The sequence below is a fragment of the Carassius carassius genome, chromosome 45 (assembly GCF_963082965.1).
Source record: "Carassius carassius chromosome 45, fCarCar2.1, whole genome shotgun sequence".
Taxonomy (NCBI): domain Eukaryota; kingdom Metazoa; phylum Chordata; class Actinopteri; order Cypriniformes; family Cyprinidae; genus Carassius; species Carassius carassius.
The window spans coordinates 12471691-12499038 of NC_081799.1; the positions used below are offsets into that span (position 1 = coordinate 12471691).

Here is a 27348-nt window from a genome sequence, read left to right on the forward strand (position 1 = left end):
CTTGAGCTTCAAGTTCTAGAAACAAGAAAACCCCAAATGTATCAAAATAATTTTCAGCCAAATGTTTACAAAAGGGTTTAATAAATGCTTGCATTAAAACACACACAAATACCAGAGAATGTTATCTGTTACCATTTCCGTGATTGCCCGCATAGGAAGGCAGGTCTATGTGTGTGTGTGTGTGTGTGTGTGTGTGTGTTCATCATATGCATTACACACATGATGAAAAACAGCTCATAGAAACCATTTTAAACTGATCTGGTCAACTCATTGGGGAAATATGTAGTGGACACACATTTAATGTCAATAGCCAATCAAGTATAAAGCTAATAGAAGCCAGGCAGCGAGTATTCGGACCATGTAACTGAGGCCTTCACCTCTCTGCTTTATTGATTTACAACCTTTTCAAGCCCTTCAGCAACCTTTATTGATTTCTCACTTTGCTACAATTATTGGGTTTTTGTCCAGTACCTGAGCCAAGAGACATTCAGAATAGGCTTGCCGCGATAGACGGTGCTGACGGTGATACCGGTGTTAAGCTGCAACACCGGTTACGTCACTTGCCCACCGCGGCATCGACCCACCATCGTATTGATTTTTTAGAGTAATTATAAGTATAGTATACAATATATATATATATATTATAGTAATCATTTTAAAAACATTTGTTTTTCATTTAATTGGTTACACATTGTTCGCTGATTTCTACTTTATTTAAACATTGAGTCATTTATTTTATTTTATTTGACATCAAGATGTATGCTGTAAGCTTTCTTATTAGATTTGCTAATAAATATTCTACATTTCTTATTTATTGGTTAGCCTATTTCCAATTTTGTATACCTATTTAAACTATTAAAGTTATTCGCTATTTTATATTAGGCATAGCCTGCCCTATAGCATGGTGTATTTTTATTTGTTTTGTTAACAAAAGTTCTATGTTTTGTATATAGGCTAAAGTAAATTTGAATAAACAAACAAAAAAAAAAAAAAGATAAAATTGATGGGTATCAATAAATGTTGTCTTTAAAAACATTCCAGAACAACAACAACAACAAAATATTTCTAAAAAAATAAAGTTACTTCAAAAGGACTTTAAATGTATTCAAATTAAATAAAAGTATACCCCCCCCCCCCATTTTTTTGTAAATAAATAAATAAATACTTTCTTTCAAAAATAAATAAATAAATAAATAAAAAAATATTTAAAAACTTTACTTCTGAAACTTTAACAAAAACATATAGTTAAAAATAATAAATAAATAACTGTTTAATGTACTAACAATGTTTAATAAAAGTATTTTTTAAATAAAATATTTTATTTATTTATTTATTTTTTTGTATTTATTTATTTTGGCTCACAGCCTCTGAAAACATTCCCAGTTGGAATCTGAACTGTTGGCCTGATCGGGGCAATTGAAAAAAAAAAATGTTACTGTCAAGCCCTGACAAGGTCATGGCAATCACCGTGTACGTTCCTCTACCGTTCTGTGTAATCGTCTTAACCTGAAACAATTTCCGACAATAACATGCGACCATAAGCCAACACTATTAGAGATAATGAGACATTTATTCAAATGTGATTGCATGACTCTCCAACCTAATCTGGGTTAAATACAAACACGCTTTAAAAGGCCCTGCAGCGGCTTTGTCTGAATGAGATTGTGACTATGGTGACAGAGTGTGTTGGGTTAATTATGGCCGTCGTCCACTATTAGCGGTGACGAGGCCACATTCCACTGGTCTGTTCCGATAACTTTCGGCCAGCTTGTAATGAATTGCAATTCAGAGCGGAGAGGAAGCTGCATGTCAAAAACAATTAGACTCGATCAGACTAACTCATAATCACTCTAATTATCCATATTTACATCCTGATTAAATACGTATCTGCTACGATAAGATGCCAATAGTGCATTTATTTGAGACCAACTGCAGGATGGCAAGATAATGAGATGAATGAAGAAATATCGGGAGGATACAATAACCTCGCAACACCGGGGCAGTTTTTCAGGGCATTTCCAGCCCCTATTTGACAATTACTGACAACTAAATCACAGCCTGACAACAGGAAATCCTCTTACCAGATCATTCCGTGTAACACCTCATGATTTGAGATGGCCCGGTCACTTTGTGTCATTCAGTGACTGTCAAGTTCAGACCGAGCAGCTGCGGAAATTGCTAGGGAAGAAATAGACAAGGACAGAAAAACCGGGACATGCTGCTCAAAGAAGAGAAACCTGATTCCATCAGAGAGATAAGAGATAAATGGATTCTATGTAAAGATTGAGAGAGAAAGAGTGAAAGACAGTGCAGGTGTGAGACAGACAGAGTGAGAGAAACAGGAAACGCCTCTCAACTCTGTGATTTAACGGTCCGGAGAGCCGTGCCCGGCGGCAGACGGGGAAACAGTTGGCATGCCTCTCATTACGGTGTCATGCTAGTGTCCCTCTCTCTCTCTTTGCCACCTGTCCAGCATACCTAATGCCACCCTGGCATTTTGCCACCACCATTGGCTGACATCATCAAAGCTAGCAAAGGGGGGCGTCACCCCAGACTGGCAGAGAAGAGATGGGAAGTTGTCTATTGCCATATGTTTTTCCCCTTTCAAACCACAGGTCATAACTGCCACTTTTTTTTATCAATTATTTAAGTTTAATTAACCCGTCTATATGGTCCCTATTACGGGCCAAGAGCTTGATCCTGACAGAAGCTGAGGGTCTTTAGAAGTGCTAAGCATTTGTGAGATCACAGAAAAGCAGTCTGTAATCACATCGTACACAGAATACTCAACACAGTTGTCTGACAAAACTGTTGGACAGCATCAAACCCCAACAGCTTGACATGGAGACAGTACCTACTTCATAATGTGCCATTATAAGTAAAGTTTTGAATCAAGAACTGATTTGGGTTTTAAATGAACAAACACTGGAACCAAATGATGTTCTGTACAGCAAACAATTCCTAAAAGGTTTGTTATAGTCAACAGTAACATAAAAGAGTAAATTTCCCAAGTTAGCGATTCCTACAAATTATTCTTTTTAGTAAAAAGTGGTTGCTTTTAGTAAAAAAAAAAAAACAAAGAAACCTGGCTTGGCCAGTGAAGCTTGATTCCTGAGCTAATGAATCTTACAAATGGTTCTTTTGAATAAAAACTAACTAAATATATAAAAACAGTGTGGTTTATGAACCGGTTCTTTTTAGTGCATGAAAAACAAAGATTGACAAGTGATGTCAATTGTTGAACAAAAGACTCTTGAACGATTCATCTTGAATGATTCATCTGAGTGAACCAACAACAGTGTGGTTCTAGTCATTCTGTGATTTTGAGTCACTAAATATTACTGCTTATAAGAAAACTGGACTTCACTCTTAAAAATCGATTTAAAAACAATCAGTGTAGTCTGATTACCATACAAATGATTGTTTCTTTGTTCCCATCCCTAAATATAATACATGGAAAAATGCAGATTCTGTCAAGATAGGAAAAGATCTGGATAGTCAACTGCAGGAGCGTTGTAACCTAACACATGTGCAACCTTTTAATAGCCTTTCCACAATCAATATGCACATAACAACTCCTGTATAATTCAATACACATATAATTCAATACGTTACTTGAGCTAAAAAGCCTCCTTGGCTATATTAAGAATGATATGAAACCATATAACACATTTCAGTTCTTAAATTTCAACCCACTGTGGACATAAACATCCAAGCATCCATGTAATCAGAAACTTTTTTTGTTTGAACTTTCTGCCATGACCTTTTAACGTAAACAAATGAACAAGTATCCCCTCCCCTCCACTATTCCCTAGCAGTAAGGCCTCATGGGTAATGTAGTCCATGCTTGTCATACTGAAGAATCTGTCTTTTTGGGGAGTAAGTTTTTCATTCTCTACAATATTCTGCAAGGCGACATTGTCCTAAATGCAATTACTGTACACAGCAGATCGGAGCAGAGAGTGTCCGCGGGGATCGCCGGTAAACAGGATGCAGTCAGGGGGTGCAGGAGTTCTGCTGCTACCTAATTTAATTGGCACAGCTACTCAGCTAGCCCCAGTTGACCAGTACATGAATCATTGTAAAGAATACGTTTAAAATCACCCCAGGCTATACTGATTAGGGGTGTAAGAAAAAATCGATACACTTGAGTATCGCGATATTTTTTTTTGCAATACTGTATCGATTTTCAAAAACGCAATATCGATTTTTTTTTTTTTTTTTTTACGTGCAAAAATATTCATGGTAAGACGGTTCACGTTTATGTTTATGTTTAAATCCCTATCGCTAGATGGCTATGCTGAGACGCACCACTAGTGTCCTCACAGTGTTTAACTTTTTGCTAGAAGCTAATAACAGCGTAGTAGTTATGGCTGAACCACATGTAAGACCGGCTCCCGCAGCATTCCGTGCTGAAGTGTGGAAACATTTTGGCTTCCAGTGTAAAGAGGGCACCACCGATATCGACAGGAGCCATGCAGTTTGTAAACTGTGTCAGGGAAAAGTCAAGTACTCTGGTAATACCACGAATTTGAGGGCACATTTAGCAAGACACCATTCAGACACTCAGTTAAACGAACAGCAAGCTAAACGAGTCGACTCGTCACAACTCACCCTTGCTCAAGTTCAAACGCACAAATTACCAACGACTTCAACTCGTGCAACCAAAATAACCCAGTCGGTAGTTTATTTCATTTGTAAAGACATGCGCCCGCTCAGTGTGGTTGAAAACGAAGGTTTCCGTTATATGGTGCAAACAATGGAGCCTCGTTACACTATACCGTCCCGGCAACACATCACTGATATCGCTGTGCCCAATCTTTACAAGGAGGTTAAAACAAACGTGTTGGAATGTCTAGCTTTAGCTGAGAAGGTTGCCTTGACGTGTGACGCTTGGACGTCAAGGGCTACCGAGTCATATGTGACGCTTACGGTCCATCACATAACTGACGAATGGAAGCTGGAATCCTGTGTACTGCAGACGAGAGCGATGTACGATAGCCACACCGGAGAGAACATCGCTGCCCTACTGAAAGAGGCCGTTGCTGAGTGGCGTCTGAACATAAAAGATCCTGTCTTAGTTACAGATAATGCAGCAAATATGCATGTGGCGGCTGAACTTGCCGGTGTTCTGACAAATAATGCTACCTATCAGATTATGCTACCAACACTGTATTTATCATACTGTAAGGGTAGGTTTAGGGTTGGGGTAGGTGTACATGTTAATAAAGCCTCACACCTTATTAATATCATGCATGAAGCAAAATCTGATAGGTAACACTTTTCGCTATCGAATTATGCTACCATTGGTTTTAATGGGAGGTAGCATTTTTCGACAAGGCAGCACAAATCGACAGAACACCGGCATGAGCCACATACGGTGCTTTGCACACAGTCTTAACCTCGCCTCACAGAAAGCGCTGAAAGTGCCATCAGTGGATCGACTACTCGGCAGGGTCAGACGCGTCACCGCATTTTTCAGACGCAGCACCATAGCTAGCCAGCAGCTTAAACAAAATCAGCTCCTGCTCAAGCTACCAAAGCACAGACTAATTACAGACGTTGTTACAAGGTGGAACAGCTCGTATGATATGGTGGACAGGTTTTTAGAGCAGCAGCCAGCCATCTGTGCAGCTCTCCTTTCAACAGAGGTCCGCAAGAGTGAGAAGGATATATTCACACTGACTGATGCTGACATCACATGTGCTGAAGCAGTACTCAAGGCACTCAAGCCCATGAAGGATGCTACCTTAGTGATGTCAGAGGAGAGCATGCCTACTGTTTCCATCATTGCACCACTTTATGCAAAGCTTGTCACGGGCACAGAAGAACACCTGGATGACACACAAACCGTGAAGAGTATCAAGGCTGCTATAGCAAAAGATCTGGGAAAGAGATATGCTGGTGATGAACAGGATATACTGCGAATGGCATCAGCTCTTGATCCTCGGTTTAAGGATCTACCATTTCTCTCTGAAGCAGAGGCCAATGATATCTACTTCAAAATAACTGATGCTGTGGTGGATGACCTCACCAAGCAACAGAATGTAAGTAACAAATAAATACATCAAATACACACACAAATGAAATATTATGTTTAAATATTATTAAATATTATTAGGAAATATATTATCACATTAGGCCTACAGTGTAAATAAATAGTAATATAATCTCCATTTAATTGGACTTGAATCTATATACAAAAATAGTATGATTAATATGTATCCTCCTATTGTATGTTTTGATTATAGTTTTATTTTATTTTTCTTGTCACTTTATTTCATTTTAATTTATTAAGTTTCATCTCTATATTTTATGATTGTGGGAGGATCTTGGGCTTTGTTGTACATAGTTATACATTTAAAAATGTTTAAATAGAGAATCACAAAAAATAAAAAAAAGGATGAATTTGGGCTAAGATAAGATTTAGTTGGTGTACATAAATTTACTGTAAACTAATACTAGTTTGATTTAATGTTTTTCAGCAGCAAGGAGAGGTAGAAAGTCCAATGGAGGAAACTGGCTGGTCAGAGGAGGTTGATCAGCCAAACTACGAGGATGGCCCTGTATCCACCCAGTCCCCCAGCAAGAGACCAAGGAGCTCATGTGCTTTGGCAGACTTGCTTGGACCTACTTTTGCCTCTACCAAAAACAATGCAACACCAAAATCTGCACATTACACTGCAACAGCTGAGGTTAAACGTTTTAGGGAAGAACCCCCTTTGCCACTTCCAGAGAATCCTCTCAGTTGGTGGAAGTTCCATGAGCACGAGTACCCTCACCTATCCAAAGTTGCGAAGCGCTTTCTTTGCATTCCCGGTACAAGTGTCTCTTCGGAGAGAGTTTTCTCCTCTGCGGGAGATATTGTTAATGCACAGAGAAGTGTCTTAAAGCCTGAGCATGTTGATCAGCTGGTTTTCCTCCACAAAAACCTTAAGATTAAATAAGCTTCCCTTTTCATTGATTTAATTAGTGTTACATTCCTAAATGTTTCCTTTAGGAATTGTGTTTTTGTAACACTAAGTGTTATGTGTTGGATGTACCCATATTAGTGCAAGCATTTTTTTAATGACAGATTGCACCTCAGATTGCACCTAATGTGTTATGCATTAGCCTAGATGTCACAGTCAGGGGCTATGTATTTTCTTTAATTGACAATTTACATTTGTTCCTTAATGTTTCCTTTAGGAATCGTGTTCGTGTTTTTACAACACAAAACGTGTTGGTCTGTTGGATGTACCCTGTGTTCTAGGAATAGTGCAAGCATTATTTTTATTGACACAGACAGATGTCTTTTATTTTTTTCAGATTGCACATAATGTGTATGTGTTATGTATTGTGACAGGGGCTATGTATTTTCTTTTATTATGGCCTACTTGAGCATATAAAAATTTGCTCACTAAGAACCTGTGAACCACAAATCCCAAACTGTTTGATTTTCTGTGTACTGAATTGTTTACCAAAAGTAAACTTCTTTGAGTTTTATGCACATCATGTCTTTTTTAAATATTACTTTTCTAAAATTATAGTCCTACTTTAAAAAAATCCCAATATATCGCCTTATGCACAGTATCGAAATATATTGCAATATATCGAATCGTGACCCATGTATCGTGATACGTATCGTATCGCCAGATTCTTGCCAATACACAGCCCTAATACTGATGCACATTATTTTCCTCAGGATCCCTTTGTTCTGATGTTTTTTTTTTTTATTACTTTCTCTTTGTCCCTGGGAGGATCTGTCGTCGTCGTGATGAGTTTATAAGGAATATATTAAGAGCGTAAACAGTGATGTTACCGCGGAGATGAAAAATAAAGATGAAAAATGGTTTGAGGGGAAGAGAGAAAGCGTGACAGAGAAAGAGAAGACGGTAACCAAAGCCTGTTTATCAGTCGTATGATGCACAAGAAAAAATATTGTATCTAATTAAGTATGTGCACGGTTTCTTTACCTTTAAGCTTCAAAATACATTAAGTTGTTAAGTGTTAATCACTCAAAATGATTAAAGATAAAACTGAAGCTGTGAGGAATATGAATATTGCTTATGCCCTTGTTTAAGATGTTTAATTATGTATACTCAATGCATTGGAACTTACAGGGACATATGACAGCTGTTATTAAGAATGATTATAGGTTTACGTTTATTTGAGCATTGTTGATATTGCTCTGTTACAAACTTGTTCCCAGTTGAATTAAAGCCATTTCTTGCCCAAAAAATCAGTTTTTGAGAAGAACTGACTGTTTGCAACTGCTGTTTCAGAGTCAAGTCAATATTTTCTTTCTAAATGAAACATTTATTAGTAACTTTTAAACAAACAAACAAATAAATTAATTAATAAAAGTATTTTGAGGTCAGTATACAGTATATGCTGGGTAATGGCCACTGAAAATGTAACAAAACAGAAAATAGATTTTTTTAATTGTAATAACAGTTCATAATGTTACTGATTTTTACTGTTTATTTTATAAAATAAATGCCTTGTTGAGAATAAGAGATTTATGATATATATATATATATATATATATATATATATATATATATATATATATATATATATATATATTAAAACTCTCCAAACTTTTAAACAGTTATAAATAGTATATATCAGTAATTATAACTGGTTTACGATTTAATTTTATTTTCACATATTTACACACGCACACAACAATAACTTGTACACATTTTACTACACAATTTCTGAGACCTTACTTTCATCTTCATTCATCATTAGCGACCAACACAATTCTGTTTGTCAGATCATGCTAAAAGCTCTGAAGAAACCTTCATGCATATTGTGAATCAATTCAAGATGTCTTCTAAAGACAGGAGCTGATTGCTTGTCATCCAAAAATATACAAAAACATTTAGATAGCAGTTAGTTGGAAGTGAAACATACAGTCAAAAACCAGTACAAAAACAGAAAAAAACTGCTAAACCTGTTTAGCAGTAACATAATGTCCTCTGAAAGACAATCCCATCGGCACCATCTCAGTTCCTTCCCCAGAACCTCATCCACCAAGTCATGTTCTTTAATTAATAAAATGCTTCAGTTCATCACACGACTCATTCATCTAAATATGAATTTTGCTCTCAAAATAGGAAAACTATATATATTTAAAAAAAAAAAACAACAACACAAGCTCAAACCAACATTAATCTTTCTGACAATGGGATCCAGACCCTGGAAATAATCATCCCATATTATGAGCGGACTCATTAACTGATTCTCTGATACTTCTAAACAGAATGCCGGATGATCCGTTCATGTATCATCTTGAGGCTATGTCGGCCGTAACACAGTCGTGAGCTTGCAGAAGCCCACACTCATCACTAGAACCTTCCAATTACCCTAACAACAAACCCATCGCTCACATCGCCATCTTCCTTTAATTTGAGGCATCGTCAGATTAGCACTTGACTTCTTGCCTTCTCTAAATGGCATTACGGCATTTAGATACGGCAAAACCAGCACAGACACAAAACAGCCTCAGCAGATGACGTCTGATGACGTTTCAGCAGAATAAAGGAAAATTTGAAACCGTGCTTACCTGAAACGGCGAGAATATCTGATCAGCCGAGCAGCACATGAGGAGACAGAGAGAGAGAGAAAGAAATGGTGATTAGACCTCAGGTAATCAATCAATGTTAAATCATGACCATTAGAATTTAATCACCGTTAAATCTAATTAACTAGCCATTAAATTGACTTCTTCAGGTGGTCAGCATTCCTGCGATGAAAACTGTCACACAACTGCAGTGACATTAAAAAAAGTACATCAATTATTCTTTGACAAGAACTACGACGTTCAATGTAGAGGAACCACGTTAAAAAGAAGGCTGCTACTAATTATTCATGGTGGAATGAATACTTAATTTATTGAAATTAAACATTAGTACTCTGGAGCAGCCTTGTTTATGTCTTCATAAAAAGCTTAAAGGGATAGTTCACCCAAAAATGAAAATTACTTCATGATATACTCACCCTCAAGCCATCCTAGGTGTATATGACTTTCTTCTTTCAGACAAACACAATTGGAGTTCTAATAAAAATACCCTGGCTCTTTCAAGCGTTATAATGGCAGTGAATAGTTGATAAGATTGTAAAGCCAAAAAAAAAGCATCCATCCATTATAAAAATACTCCAACTGGCAACAGAAGGTTAATAACACCGTCTGAAGCGAAGTGATGTGTTTAAGAAAAATATGCATATTTAAAACTTAATTAACAGTAATCTCTAGTTTTGTTTCCTTTTGTCTTCTCTTGGCTTATATCAAAATTCTCTGACATTTTTCTTACACAAATGCACCGCTTTGCTTCAGAAGGCCTTTATTAACATCCTGATGTCATGTGGAGAGCTTTTTATGATGGATGGATTTACTTTTTTGGGCTTCAAAATTTCACTGCCATTAGAAAGCTGATAAGAGCCAGGGCATTTTTAAATATAACTCAGATTGTATTTGTCTGAAAGAAGAAAGTCATATACACCTAGGCTGGCTTGAGGTGTAATTTTCATTTTTGGGTGAACTATCCCTTTAATGTCATTCTACACATATGGATACATTTCTTTCCTGTTTACAAAATCAAGCTAATCGTATTTGCTGCAAAAGAACGGCTCTCCAAGTTCAGATGTTGAGAGGAATAAGCATGGAAATATGAATGGTTGACCGCTTGTGATTATGCAGATTGCATATTGAATTTTATGTGCTCATTAAAAGAGATGAAGTCAGTGTGCATCTGTTTGGGTTAGGGATAGTTTATGGTAATTATAATTAGCTGTATTTAAATTTTAAACCAGCTATACAGTCTCATCAGAGACAGTAAAGGTGATTCACATGGTGTTTGGGATGATGTTTCCACTCGACACCTTGTAAGTTTTTGTAAGACAAACAGGAAAGGCAGAACTTTATAAAGATGGATAGAAAAAACAATAAAATGATGGGATAACTGAAACAACCACCAGACTGTGAGATTTACTTCTTATACACACCAATCTGACCACACATACAGTCAGTTTGTGAGAGAAAGAGGAAACCGTAACCAAAAAAGCACTGACAAAAGAGTAAGAATGGCCTTTGGAGGGCAGGTGGATTGGAAAAACCCGGACATCGGCCATCGGGGGAATGTGAGAGTGTCAGTAATCAGGTGGATAAGGGTGAAGGGAGATGGACAGCTTGACATAAAGTATCTCTGCCAAGTTTCTGTGTGACACCTGGTCTACCAAAACTTGAGCCCAAAACACAGGGCCGTGTGCCCTGACACTGCAATTACCACAGCCATGATTGAAGAACAGAGCGAAAACTCACTGATGAGTGCACTGTGATGCATAAAAAACATCTATTTTGCTCATTTTGTGGTTTACAGCATAAGGTTATTCAGACAATCTGGCTTTATTTTGCAACTGGCACTGAAGCCCTTTGAGGTCCTATTCATCTCTTCATTCCAACCCGGAATCCTTTGCTGCATTGCCTTAAAAGTGCATACATCGGACTCATTTCTGTAAGACTGACAATCTAAAGCAGGGTTCGGCAACCTACGGCATGTGTGCCAACAGTGGGACACAGACGGATAAACGCTGGCATGCGTGCAATAGGGAAAACTGCATACTGACGTACATTTTGAGGTAATAACTTCTCATAGTCACACAGCCAGATATATATATATATATATATATATATATACTGTATAAGCATTATTTTTTAACAATTTATAAGAACAATTCAACAGCCCTTCAATTATTCATTATTTAACAAATTCTGTAGAAGTACTGTATGTATATATATATATATATATATATATATATATATATATATTTTTTATATTAGGTCAAAGTTCAGTTTGAACCTGCATACATGAAAGGCTATGTTCAGCACAATGGCAGGGGTGTTTAAGTCTTGACGGATATTTCTCCCATCACAAACCATATATTCACACATGCTGAGAATAAAGGAATTGACCCGTCATTTCTGTGATTGTGCTGCCATTTTCAGATGTTAATTCCATTTCCTGTGAACTCTCAAAGCAACTGATCACACACTGAGGAAATGGCTCACAATGCACAACAGGTGGTCTTCAGATTTACACAGCTCACAGAGATCAAGCCTCCAGAGCCAAGTGATTAAAAAATGAACACGTACTTCATTCCTCAACTGGGGTCACAACCCCTTGCTTGGAAAGTGTCACAGTCAGGAGGGATAAAAAGATGCTAAATGTAAATAACAAAATGCAACTAACCATATAATCGAGGATTCAAAAGTGACCTGATCAACCTGTCATTTTCCCTTAACACAATGGGGGAAATCAAGCCACATTTTGAGGAGGCGTGAAGGAAAACTGGTCACAAGAAATGATGGCAGGGCAAGAAACTTCAGTGCAAAGGTGGTTTTATTTACAGGGTCCATACTGATTTACAGTCTATTAACAGTGCACCAAAATGCATAACATATGTATAAGTGATATCTTTAAAAATAGACAAAAAAATGGAAAAGAAAAATAATATTTATAACACAGAGCTTTCCTGTTAAAACCTTCTACACAAACGGTAGTACACCCAAGACACTCGCAATGTTTGCCTCTACCTACAACCCCACACAGAACAGATTCGGTTCGGTATTTAAATCAAATGCCCCAGCCAACATGGACTCTAGGATATTTTTCCAAGGGTGACTATTAACACGATGCACTTAGATGAATATCAATAAACACAAGGCTCATACAATCTTCAGTATTATAACAGATAAACATAACCTTAAATATTCATCATATTATACTGTTTTTATTATTATTATTGATGTTAAGTTGGGTTTATGTATTCCCAACTCACCTCCAAAACAAGCAACATTTAAGACGGTCCAGTTACTGGAGCAATCATGCAGGCGCAATGCGGGAATTTGGTGACTTTCTAGCCCGTTACCGGAGTTTGACATTTGCTTCTGGTAACCTGGACTGTGACACCACACAAACAGAGCCAAGTGAACAATAAACAACGATATGTGCCCCTGGACCACAAAACATAAGGTTTTTTATTTTATTTTTTAAATTACTAATCAATTTTTTTTTTATATATTTACAGTAGGAAATATTACATAATATCTTCATGGAACATGATCTTTACTTAATATCCTAATGATTTTTGACATAAAAGAAATGTACATAAAAGATGTATTTTTGACTATTGCTACAAATATACCCCAGTGACTTAAAACACACATGTGCAGATGGTGGGCAGAGCGAGGCTTCATGAAAAACTAAAACAGTTGAATCAAATGTGCAAAGGCTTCAAAACAATTTGACACCCATCCCTATTGTGACACCTAGTGAGGAATGGTTAGTGTGCACACCTATGTTTGTTTTACCATTATTTAACTAGGAAGAGACTCATTGAGATTAAAAATCTCTTATTCAAGAGTGTCCAGCTCAGTTCTAACCTTTGGAACAGACAGAAGGAAAAGATCCTGGGAACAAAGATTGTAAGTCCCGATATTATTTACACTGATGTAGGTCAGAAGATGGGATGGAAGTAGACCTAAAATAGCCTTGTATATGATAAACCAGTGAAGTCTCCGCATTGATAGAGAAGGCCATCCAACATGTTCATACAATTCACAATGGTGAGTGAGGACTTTAAAACCAGTAATGAACCTCAAAGCTCCATGATATACAGTGTCAAGTGCATATAAACTTTGAGATGAAACATGTATGTATAAGACATCACCATGGTCAATTATAGACATAAAAATGGCAGCAACCAGTCTCTTTATAGATTCAAATGAAAGGCAGGATTTAATTCTGAAATAAAACACTAGTTTAAGTTTTAATCTTTTTTCTAGCTGCTGAATATAAAAGATAAAAGAAAGAGATTAATCTATTAAAATACCAAGATATCTGTATTTTAAAACACATTCAATCCTCGTACCCTGGGTAGTGAGGATTGAAAGCAGATTTGATTTGGATTTCAGATTTGAAAAAAAGCATTACTTTTTTCAAGTTTTAAATCATAAAGATTCTGTTGAAGCATGTTAAAATCAAATTGTAATTGGGAGAGAGCCTGGTCTGCGGTGGGTGCTGAGCATACAGTACAAAGCCATCTGCATAAAAATGAAAATTTTCTTTAGACACGTTACTATCAATATTATTTATATAGAGGCTAAAAAGCAGTGGCCCCAAGACTGACCCCTGTGGCACGCGTTTTGTTATTTTGAGATAGCGAGAGGTATTGCCCTCCATCTGCAGTTTGACAGTTTGTTCAGAAATTGTAATGTGTAGTTTTCAACTGAATGAACTCTTTGTGAATATGTCATTTTGGTCATGAAAAAATAAACATTAATAAAAGACATCATGCCACAACTGGAATTATTATTATTATTATTATTATTATTATTATTATTATTTATTTATTTATTTTATTTTTTTAAATATTATAAAGATTTATATTTAAATATATGAATTGTTCTGCTGTATTAACTCCACTTTTATACTTTGCAGGAGTTAGGTCCAGACAGATGTTCGATTGTATGGTTTGTTCCCAAAAGCAGATTCCGGACTCGAAACACTTGTGAAGCACCCCGATGCCTTGAATCGTCTTAGTCAAGTGACATGGGTGTTTCCCATGTCCCATCTGCGCTTCGGGATTTCGACACCGTGTCGAAACATCAGTTTCGCGTCAGCCATCCCTAGGTGTAGTTTACAAGTTCAATAAACACATGTAAACTTGTCTGATGTCTGTGTTTATTGTGGGATATTAAAGTAGGGTGCAGTAATTGATTGAATATGTGTGTTATGTATGCAACTGTATCATAAAACTAGCCCTTGTGTGCACCCATGGGTAGGAAACAGCAGAAAATTGGGGATAGTGGATTGTGTGTGGGTGACATGTAAGTGTTGTTTTGCGACTGTGACAGAGCCCTCTGTTACACACATCAATTGCCGTTCCTTTCAACCACACAAATTCTCTCCAACATATCCTTTCTCTTTCATCCCTGGCTCCCCATCACTCCTATTGGCAGAGCCATTATATTGGGTTGGCAGTGGCATCTGCGGATTTTGGCTGGCACCAGATGTTTCATCAAGATCAGCAGTGATTCCGAGAGGGCGAGGCTAAACTGCCCGTTTCCCACCATGAGCTGGCACCACAGTCAATGCAAAAGGTCTCTAACAGGCAGAACTGCCACCAAATGGGGTCCGCTGGAGTCCAGGAACACTGAGCGAGACAGAGTGAGGCTCAGTCCCATAGAACACAGCACCTGCTGACCACTGCATGGAGGCACAGCGGGGCATTGGGTGACCTTTGAGGATGGAGATCCATCATAGTTGCTGAGTACACAACACTAATGCATTACTTCAGAGAGAACAGTATTAATACACCATATACATACACATATACACATACTGTATATGTATATAGAATAGAGCTGCTGGAAGAGGGGTTGACAATGAAAGGGTCAACTGAATATTCTTTAAGCTGCTGTGAAATATCAAAGTGGATCATCTGTAGTTCCTGTTTGAGTTCACGATGTGGCGTCTCATTGATGTTACGGTGCATCATCATATGAATACAAAGACAGTTCTGATATTCAAACTGACTGTATTCATGACAGTATAAGCAAATCAGCCACGGCAACCTTTCAAATACATTTTCAAAGGATGTTTGAGAATCAAACGAATCCCAGTTTCAAAACGATACACAAAGATGCACCGTAATTTAGTCATTCAGAAATAAATAATGACTCTTGAAGCTGCAAGAAGCATAGGAGAATATTATCCAGAATGTGATAATTACTTAATTGCAGGTTTATAAATGAAAACACATGGAGATTTCCATGTCTGTGTGCTTTTCTTTTTTTTTGGCAATCAGAGGAGTTTCAGCTGAACGACTGCTTTAAGTGCATAGTTATGTAATCTCTCTAAATGACCCTGCATAACAATAATTAAGCAGCAATGTCATTGTTCACATTTCCCAAGGCCAAGGACACAGCGGCATGAAATACAACCACACACTACTGAAATGAGTCATGATAATAGCACTAATTAAGCTTACATACAATCACAAGATAACTGGAACTATCTTTTCCACTTCGTTTCATGGGTTTAATGGCCTAGCTATATAGAAAGTGAACAATTTGTCCTTTAAAATCATACAATGCACAAAAAACAAGAGTGGGTTCAACCACAGTATATAATATCATGCCACATTGTCACATACTAGAACATATTTTTACATTAATATAAATAAATACAGAGAGACAAAATACACTATATGGAGTAAAAATAAATGCCCATCTGTATTGAATAAAACTAGCAGTCCAGATATTCAGGAAAAATGACAAAACGAAAAAAATAAGAAACAAAACAAAACAAAAAGACAAAATCACTCAGAAATGCCTGTGCTGAAGACATAAAGATCAAATAAAGTGCTGTTTGAATGTTGTTGCACTACAGCAGAAGAGGGATGTTTTGCTAAAGCATCCTGGTCGTAAAAAGTGACCTTTTTTTAATAGTGTGGTTGTCCCTGCACTTTCAGAATCTGATAAATACACCTTCCGCAGTCATTACAAACCTTAATGGACCAAACTGTATTTATGATGAGCCCGCATCCCACATACTGATAACAAATCCCGCATAAAATGATTCATCAAAATGTCTAAGTTGTCAACCATAAACAAACCAATTGTTCACGTCAAAGCACCAGACTGATGTTCTCTTCTTATCATGGAAAAAAAATGATTTCACTAAAGCCGAAGAGTTGAACCGCATAATTGATTTGCTTTTTTCTGCCATCTTTCCATTTGCAACAGAAACATAATGGGTTTTGTGAACAACATTGCAAATTGGGAATTACATAAAAGTTACTGAATGACAAACAAACGGACTAGCGAGCAGACAAAATCTCTTTATTTATTAAAAGATTAGAGGAGCTGAAAAAAAGCAGAGGGGATCCAGATTTATGTTCGGTTTTCAATATCTAAACCGCATTAAACACAAACACACTTTGATTTCGGCAGATTTAATAGCTTGTGGGGAAACAGGTCTTGCATGTTCAAACATGCTCTGTTTAATTGTATTGACTTAGGCGCTACTTTCAGAGCAGAGGATATTACTTTTCAGGCCGCATCGAGCAAGACATGCCACATTAGTAGCAATCAAAACAACATTTCCATGAGATGTGCGGAGATGATGTCTAAGACTCTGTAGAAAAATCCACAGTTACATAAGAGCAATAGTGTTAAACTAAACAAACACACACACACACACACACACACACATATATATATATATTAGTGCTGGCCAAAAAAATATTTTTTAAAATCGCAATTAATTGCATGATTGTCTGCGATTAATCGTAATCACATTGCTATTCACAAAAGTAATAATGCATTCAAAAGTAGTGTATTGTGTACTTTTGTCATTTAAGAGAACTGCTATATAAACAAAAGTGCAATAACATTTGGTTTGCAAACACTTTAAACAAATATGGTGCTTTTTCACAATAGTATTCATTTTTCTTAAAATATTTCTAGTAAATCTTAACTTATAACATTAATGTAATTAAATTAAATACAAAACAAACTATTTGTCACTGCCAGGACATTAAAGTGTTTAAAGAAAATATTTTGTAATTTGTTATAGAAAAACAAGTTATGCTCAGAGTTCAGAGCCTCGGTCATAACATTATAACATGTATCTTCAGAGTAAAGACCTGCGTGATAACGGGCCCATCGCAACAGAGTGCGGTGCGGGAAAACAATCTTCTTAAAAATCATCGGAAATAACTTTTTTGCTGACTTCAAAACTCAGTAGCAACTATAAACAAGTCAGACAGGGAGCTTTAATTGAACGCTTTTAATTTTAGCGACATAATCTTTGGCAGTAATCCGCGCATATGAACGCACAGGACACATTTGCTGTAGAAGCGCAGCCACACATAACGAAAGTGTTCACTCAGATGAGAGCGCAAAAACAGCACAAAAATGAATGAAACACATCACTGCAGCTTGAGACAGGCTATAACTGTTTAAAAACATGGCGCATTAAAAACGTGAAGCTGAGCGCCAGTCAAAGTCGCGACGAAAATAGTGTGTGTGCTTATTAAAAAAATATATATATAGAAATCCAGGACGATATCTGTGCCATTTTTTCCCAGTCCTTCCAGAACTTAGTTGCTCTCCAGTGTGCCAGCTAAAAATGCCAAACAATGCCCACACAAATACAACCAAATAACATAAACACTGTACTTCTAAGCTCATGTATGGAATTCGGTGATTAAATTACTGCATTTTTTACTTTTTATTACGTGCATGTTTATGAACATGTTCCCAGGCTCACCACCACACACAGGCAGTGAGGAGAGGTTCCAGGGGAACAGACGGACAGGGCAGAGGAGACCTATTTGCTGGGGCCGCTGCCAGGTTCACCCACTGCTGGGACACATGGAGCATTTACTCTGACGGGGCTCCATCCTTTGATACCACCATGTACTTTTTCCATGATCTGAGGGTTTGCATATGTCAAAAAGGAATTAATGTGGACATTCGGGCCACATCACACCTGCACCAATTTGCCAGTGCTGGCAGATAAAGTCGGTCTCAGCTGGAACTTCCAGTATGCAAGCGTTATCAGTGACTGTCTGCACTAAAAGACTTGCAGCCACGTTAATGTCTCCATAATGTTCCTGCACTGATTAATTACGCTGACACTATAAGACAAAGCCCCAGACCAGAGACGTCTAAACTTTGCAATTGCCAAATCTAAAAGAGTTTATGAAATACCAAATTCCAGAATGGCGATGGCTTTCTCTTTCCTTTCAGAAAAGGCCTTCAGCTCCATCATTTTCTCAAACAGCTAGGTCTCTCTCTCTCTCTCTCTCTCTCTCTCTCTCTTGCTCTCTCTTTTTTCTCTGGTCTGTCCTTGAGGGAATGAAATTAGCCACAATGATTTACTCCTGTCATGTCTCCAGGGCTATTCTGCTTCTAATGGACTCATTTACCTTGTTTTAATCACAAATTCACAGCTTGGTTTCCTCAGTCCCTTGACGCACTACAACTTCCATTGCTTTGATGTCCTCTAGTCTGAAAATAGTGGGTTAGAACGGTCCCTCTCCGACCTAGCAGGAGTCATCTGCATGGGCTTGTATACATATTCAGAATTATAATGAAGAGGATATTGGCTAAGTTATAAATTAGCTCATCTTGTTTGTCTCTGCTTGTTCAAAGTCAATTCAAATAAGCTAAAATGAATAGTTGACGTGAGTTTGTTATCTCAATATAGAGACAGAAATTGTTGAAAGTGTCTTATGCAGGCTCACCAAGCCTGCATTTACTTGCACAAAAACACAGTAATGTTGTGAAATATTATTATAATTTAAAATAATCATTGTTTAGTTTAACATTAGCATGTTATTTATTCCAGTGATCAAAGCTGAATTTTCAGCATCATTACTCCAGTCTTCAGTGTCACATGATTCTTCAGAAATCCTTCTAATATACTGATTTGCTGCTCAAGACATATTTATTATCAATGTTGACGATTATTTGAATAGAAAGTTCAAAGAAACAGCATTTATTTGAAAGGAAAAAAAATCTTTGATCAGGAAAAATATTTAATTTATTTTTTTTATGTTTTAATCCCCTTTTACTGTCACTAATTCATTTTAAACAGTCCTGCTGTGTTACAAATGATTTTTTTTAAAAGTACAAATATTCCATTTAGCCTCTGAATATAAGTTCACAAAACTGCATGCATAATAATGATAAAAGAATTATGAAAATGTAATTTAAGGGGCTTTTAGATGAGATAAAGCACAGTTCTCACAACTGAACATTATTCCGTGAAAATGGTCTGATCAAGGCTGAACTACTTCTCTTGATGGCTGACTTATTCTGAACTCACATTTCAGCTTATGAAACAGAAGAACATGTACAATGTGGATGAGCGATGTTGATGCTCTGTGAGCACCACAACCGAATAACAGCTGCCTCTGACCTTTTTATGAAGCGGTAGGCTAGGATGCATGAAGGAAAATCTTTGTTTATGTCTCCTCACAACACAGTCGTTTTGGTAGTCGACAGCATTCACATGTTAGACATCAACATGATGGCTGAATAGAGGCATGAAGGGATTTTCTAAAGGATCCCAGTTAAGCAGGGGATCACTGCTAAACCAAAACAGCTTGTCAGCACTGGGCTGTATTTATACTCTTTCTGGAACCTTTATGAAGATGTCTGGCTACATTTCTCTCTTGTCTGGATTCCCAAGTAAAATATTTTTTTGTGGAAAATGCTTGATTTCCTTTAAAATAATGTTGTGTGGTTTGCGGTTTTCTTGTTCTACTCTAATGACTGTTCTTATAAAGCAGTGAAATCACTGACTGTCTGCTGGATAACTAACAATATTACAGATTGATGTGATGGAGTGAAAAAAAAGAAGGAAAGAAAGTGTAGCGGATCTGACTCGAATCTGAAAAAATTAAAGAGTCGATTAGGACTGTGGTTGAAACACGAACCGAATTCCTCAGTAAGGCAACAGGAAGTCATAAAACATTCTGTGCCACATGTCCCAAGCAAGATAACCAACGCTTTCACAGAACAGCTTTCAACATTAACACCACTAGAACAATTATTGACAATTTCAATTCGGAGAAGAGATTGTCAAATGTGTTGTTCGTAATTGATAGGCAACGCCGGACATCACATGTAAACACATGAGAGTTCTACACAAGATCCTTTGACTTCCCCCACCTAGCAGAACCAGACTGAAATTCCTAAGTGGGGGCGGGGGGGGGGGGGGGTGGGGGGGGGCTTTGAACCTCTGGTCTCCACAGAAATCTTGGTTGCACTTTATTTTACAGTACGTGTACTAACATGTACTTATAGTGTACTTACAGTGTATTTATCTAAGAAAGTTCTGGTAATACAAGGTAACTACATGGGGTAGGGTTAGGTTTAGGGGTAGGTTCAGGGTTAGTACCTAGTTATTACATAGTTATTGTAATTACTATAATAAGTACATAGTATGTACATGAGGAACAGGACTGTAAAATAAAGTGCTACCGAAATCTTTGTCAGATAATGGCACAGAAAACTGTCTTTTCTACATATATATATGGACGAAAATGAACTCAAAAAGACTTATAAATGAATATCAGTCCATCGCTTCACTCCATATTCATTTATATGTAACCCATACATTTGACTATCATGTTATAATCCCTTATTGTGTATGTCTTTTAATAACTATTGGATAGCTTAAGGATACATATTCATGTTTCATATGTATGTGCTTGAATCTGCTTGCTTGAAACAGTCATGACCATCAGTTATTTGTCAAATGTATCATATTCTTGTTATAGGAATCATGTCCAAAATTAGACCCTGCAAGAGCAGGAAAATTCGGACCATGTGCTTGATAAGATAACATATGATTTATGATACCCCCCGAGCCGAGACAATATCTGATTGGTCAAGACAACATTTGAGGTGTGGCCAAAAGGCCAGTTTAAATACTCAGGACACCATAAAATTCAGCTTTTAGTTTTTAGCTATGCTTCTTAGCTTTTACTATTATTCATGTTTACTTTTAGTTTTAGCCTTGCTTCTGCTATTAGTCATGCCTGCTTTTAGCTTTTAGCTTTGCTTCCTAGCTTTGCTTTTAGCCATGCTGTGCTAATTGATAGTGTTTTCACTATAGTTTGGATATTAATACCCAGCGCAGATTTGATGTTAAACGGCTCGTTCAGTGAATCGCAGGGCGTCTCAGTGATCAGCCGTGAAACAGTGATTCTGTTCAAATTCCCTTTAAAATCTTAAATGATTCCCTTTGAGCTAAATTGACCTGTTTCCCTTACAAAAGAAAGAAAGAAAGAAAGAAAGAAAGAAAGAAAGAAAGAAGTGTGTAGACAGGATGGAAGCAAGTACGAACAAAAATACTGTAATCATTTCTACAGTGGAAAAGTATGCAGGACAGAAAGAAAAGGCATGTGAACTCCAAACAGAATTTGTCAATTTGAAATACGCTTGTTCTGATGTTCCCTTGATGTACAGTATGTTACAATGAGGCAAACCTTCATTCAAAGATGACTTCAAATGCATTTTGGTACAACAGGGGTTACTGCAAATGTGGTTTCACTTCAGAAACAAGTTACTCCATTTATCCATTATAAATGTTCTTGGGAGATTGCCGGCAACATAAAACACCACATGACACGGTGTGCTTACAAATCCAGCTTGTCATCAAATACTCGGCAGCCTCAGCCAATCAGCAACATGAACATTTTTCTCTGTATTACAATGAATGTTTCACAAACACATTCTGAGTTGTTTTTAAGTCTTTTATCCATAGTTTTAAGCCAACTGCAAACGTTACAGTGTCTGTCATGTTTCTTCTGATAAAACAACAAACGTTTTAGACCTTGTATTCAGAAAAGACCCATTTTTACAGTACTTCTGGGATTCTGGAATATATATATACTTACATGCACACACACTGTTGTGGTCAAAGATATTTCACATACAGTAAAATATGTTTTCATACAGTCCACAAGAGAAAGTAATAGTTGAATTTATATAAAAAATAAACCCATTCAATATTTTGCATATGCTTGATTCTTAATATGATGTTCTTATCTGGATTAATTTTTTTTATTTTTTTTGATAGTTGTTCAAACAGTAGCCCTGAACAGTTAAACTGCCTACTGTTCTTCAGAAAAATCCTTCAGGTCACACAAATTCTTTGGTTTTCCAGCATCTTTTGCATATTAGAAGCCTTTCTAGTAATGAATGTATAATTTTGAGATCCATCTTTTCACACTGAGGTCAGCTGAGGGGCACATTCACAACTATTACACTCACACACACACACACACACACACACACACACACACACACACACACACACACACACACATATATACTGTATTTAAACATATATATATATATATATATATATATATATGAAGACAAGATCCCTTTTAAAGGATATGTTTTTCTTTTAAATGCACATTTTTATCAGGCTTCTACGTTTAGGTTCAGTTATTTATCTTATTGGCAAATGGCAAAGTCACATAAAAATGAAGAAATGCCAAAGAAATGGAAAGACAGTTATTGTATGCCTTATTTTAAAAAATGTCCAAATATATTTTCATATGAAACAAATTTGAAAAACCTCAAATCAGTTTCATTTTTCACCGGCTTTGATTTCTTTTATGAGTTTATTTTAATATTATTCTTTTGCATTTTTCCCCTTTGATGCAGTGAAAAAAAGACTTCTAGGTGCATAAAAAGTCATTTGGCATTGCATTTAAAACAGAAAAAAAGCAAAAGGAAAAGCTGTCTTTTGCCTTGAAAATCAAACTGCTCTATCTGCCTTCACACTGAGATAAACCAAGAGCACGCTGTGGAAAATGACTTCCCAGCATCCTCTTCCAAGCCACCTACTGATATCTCATATGTGTTTTTTTTTTCTTTTTTTTTTCTTTTTAAGGAAAAAGAAAACACTTAGAGATGAAGAACCACTCGGCTTTTCCCTCCTCTTATAAATGATTGAATAAGCACTTTAAACCGGCCGTCCCAACATGCCAGCTTAGATCTGGTCACTGCAATGAACAGAGATCTGACAGGACCAGCGACTGCCCATTCTGTACTTCAACCTTGATAGTATACGGACTCGGCAAGAACTACTGGAACATTTTAGCTCTGTGAGGTTTTGAGTTTTTTTTATATCAGTGGTGCAACTGCAGTGCCCCTAATTATAGTGTCTTGAATTCACCAGTATAATCATATAGTACAGCTCTAGCTTTGGACAAAGAAACAATTGTGAGAGAAACGTCCCTTGACAAGCACAAACCAGAGTTTGGGCAAGATTGTATTGTTCAATGAGAAGAACTAATGTGAAATTGGGTCCCAGTACTGTTTTTAGCCACTTTGTTTGATTATGTACAGTGATAATTTTTTTGTGACCATAGCAGAAAACCTCAGCTCTCTCTTTCAACAAACCACATTTCACTTCTCACACCAAAGTGAAGTTCTGTGGTTTAAGCAGGATGTGAGTCACGGGCGTGTGGTAAACAAAACAAAGAGCCAAAGCCACAACTCGAAACAACAGATCATCATTTTGTGACTATATACTTGGAGTCTTTTGAGAAATTCACATACAAATTACATAGCAGCATTTTGCCGTTTTGTACCGTTTTTAGTAACGGTATATGTTTTGGCAGCTGTAGCATCTCATAAAATGGCACCATATAAGGAGCAGGGCAAGAAATTATTACAATTGCTTCAATGGCAGTGTTCCAGGAGAGCACTTTACATGTTCATTAGCTTTAGATATTATGTACTGAACAAGACCATTAACACCTCAACGTACTTTGCCTTGTCCCAATACAGTAACTTGATTATATATATATATATATATATATATATATATATATATATATATATATTCCCCTTTTTGATAAATAAAACATAACATTAACATACTTTCATCTTTAAAATATCCATTGTGTTTTGTAACAATACAGTCTCCAATTTGGAATGCTATTTTACAAAAAAAAAAAAAAAATATATATATATATATATACAGTAAGAAGTAGTTGGTTGTTTGTATGCTTGTTTTATTCATTTATTTTGCATTTTTTTATTTTTAGTTTATTTAGCACTTACATAAAATGAACATACATTCTAAGTAATAAGTAATTTTATTCGTTTATTTAAATGTAAGTTTTCATTTAACTTCATTTTTATTTAATTTAATTCCGTTTTTATTAACACTAATGATATTTGGAGTTCAGTTCAATCACAGATTGTTTAGTCAATTTGTTTGGTGATTTAAAAGAGACCAGAGTTCCATTGACACAATATATCGATTTATAATAATAATAAAAAAAAAAAAAAAAGTTGCTTTGCCAAGGCATAACATAATCAATCAATAATTAAACATCAGGTAAATGCAATATGGTGGCAAATTTTAGTTTCTCATAGAAGTTAAATAATAGCACTTCTGATGTACCCAATTTTGTGATTTTACAGACTTGTACTCAGGGGCGATTCTAGGATTTAGATTTTAGGGGGGCTCAGCCCCCAATAAGGGTATGATTAAAAAAATATTATTTGACTATTAGGGTAGGGTGGTATGCTACTAACCTTACTGCAATCCACTATTCCATTTTATTCCCTGTATTTCATATATGGGAGTAGGAGTACTGACTGAGCCATATACAACACTGTAATAAAACAATAATTATTGGATGTGACCACTAGAAAATAGGGATTTTTTTTTTTACAATGAAGACCTCCTGATTCATTCACTGTACAAACACACGCACACATGTTTCCAGTACAAACACAACATTTTACTGTTTGCATTTCTATGCTCACATACAAACCTCAGATAGGAATTTTTTCCTTTGACGATACCACTGCTTTTTCTTATAAAATGTACAGGGAAATTGGCAGACAACTAAAACGATGTCAGGGTTCAATGACTGAAATGAATCTTGGGAACACAGTGGTATTGTGTGTGTGAGAGGCTGTCTACGTTCTATTCTCACCTGACTGTTGCTCAGCTGCAGACCTACTCCCGCACGACAAGACAAATGTTGTATATCCTTTTACAATGAAATATAAATTATTTTAGTTTTTTTAGCTTTTTAGCCTTTATAATCAACAATACGGTTGGATATTCATAAAGTCACCCCATGAAAATTGATGTCATTTTAAGTATTTTAACTAACCAGCTAATATTCATTAAGAATATAGACAAACCATGTATTAATGTAATTGTCTATTGGCAATATGATTAATCTGTTCTATATTTATTTCTATTTATTAAAAATGACAACATGAATTATCAATTTGCCACTTCTATAAATCAAGTACAAATCTAGTATAAATAGTATAAATCAAGAAAATCAAAAATCCCTTTACTCTACAGTACGCTTACTCTAATTTATGTATCATGACACTCCTCCTGATTCATTATTACTTAATACAAAACTATATTTAATAATACAAAACAAAATAACTCCACATTCTCTCTCTGGGCCATCTAGTGCTTTCAGACAATGATGTGTGTCTTTAATCATTTCTGTGCATGGCTGCATAATGTAATGTCAAAATACATAATAATATGTCTGTAATTTTAAAAAGTAAATGAAAATAAATCATGATCGTTTTCTGAATCTAAAGTATGTTTTCATGGGTTTGTTAATCACTTCATTTTTGTAGGAATAAAAAACAACTATCACACTGAAGCTGAAGGTGAACGCAGCGAAACGTATTGGTATTGGATGAGAAACCGAGCCGTCCCGTGTGCTCCCAATGCTCCAGTAACATTACATTATGTAAACTGCAATGCATTTATGACAAAGAACTGCACCGATGCAGATGTAATATCATAGCATTAGCAATCTATCAATAAATTCACGCACACACGACACACACCTTGTGCTCTCTGATGTTCGCTCTGCTCGGCGCCCCTGCAGATTAGTGATGTGTCGTTCGTGAACGAATCGTTCTTTTTGAACGAATCATTTTGGTGAACGAACTGAAAATGAACGAATCTCTAGAAAGAATCATAATTTCCACCACTACTGCAGATTGAAAAATGCGCTAAATCCAAGCAGACTCAGATAAGGGGAGGAGCCGAAACTTGATGCAGCTTGCCGCCGTTTCAAATGAGTTTTTTTAAAGGGGACTGAAGCGATCAAAAATGTATTAATCAAATATTTTTTAGGGGGGCTGGGCAGAAGTTTAGGGGGGCTGAAGCCCCCCTAAAAAGGGCCTAGTGACGCCCCTGCTTGTACTTAACAAACAGATCTCAAATTCCAATATGATTATCCAGGATCTACCTAGACAGATTAAATGAATAAATGCCTGGCTATCTGAAGACTAGCACCATTAAAACAGACATCTACAGTAAATTGTTTGTCCGGCTCTGCTTTAAAAGCCACAGTCAGATATTTGTGAGGAAAAGCAAAGATCTCTTCCTGAAGTCTTCTTTAACCCAGCATCACAGGTTCGTGTTCACAAGTCGGCACCCTGCACGACGGAGTCAGAAATAGATCATGTGAAAGATGATTAAACATGGATAAGCTGCAGTGTCACGCTGGACCACTTCATACCTCACACTGAGAAGATGAGAGGAGTGAGGCAGAGAGAGAAGCTTGGTCAATAGAAAATAAATAAATTAAAATCACAGCTCGGTCAAAGGGAGACTAATAGGCAGTTTCAGATAACTACATAACCGCTCCTCGTTCTGTTAGACGAATGTAAGCTGATGATTAACAGCCGAATTGTCTCTTTGTTAGCATAAGAAACAATCAGCATATCTGAGCAATAAATCAGCAGAAGGCAGCTCG

The 27348-nt window shown here is 36.5% G+C and overlaps 1 long non-coding RNA gene across 1 annotated transcript in view; it reads right to left on the reverse strand.

Annotated features, from left to right (window-relative positions):
• Positions 1-9206: 9206 nt before the first annotated feature.
• LOC132127647 (uncharacterized) overlaps positions 9207-27348 on the reverse strand; it is a 212742-nt gene continuing 194600 nt past the window's right edge. The window contains exons 2-3 of the long non-coding RNA XR_009427563.1: positions 9554-9571; positions 9207-9436 (exon numbers count right to left, since the gene is read on the reverse strand). This is a non-coding gene — a long non-coding RNA (uncharacterized LOC132127647). The remainder of the gene's footprint in view (positions 9437-9553; positions 9572-27348) is intronic.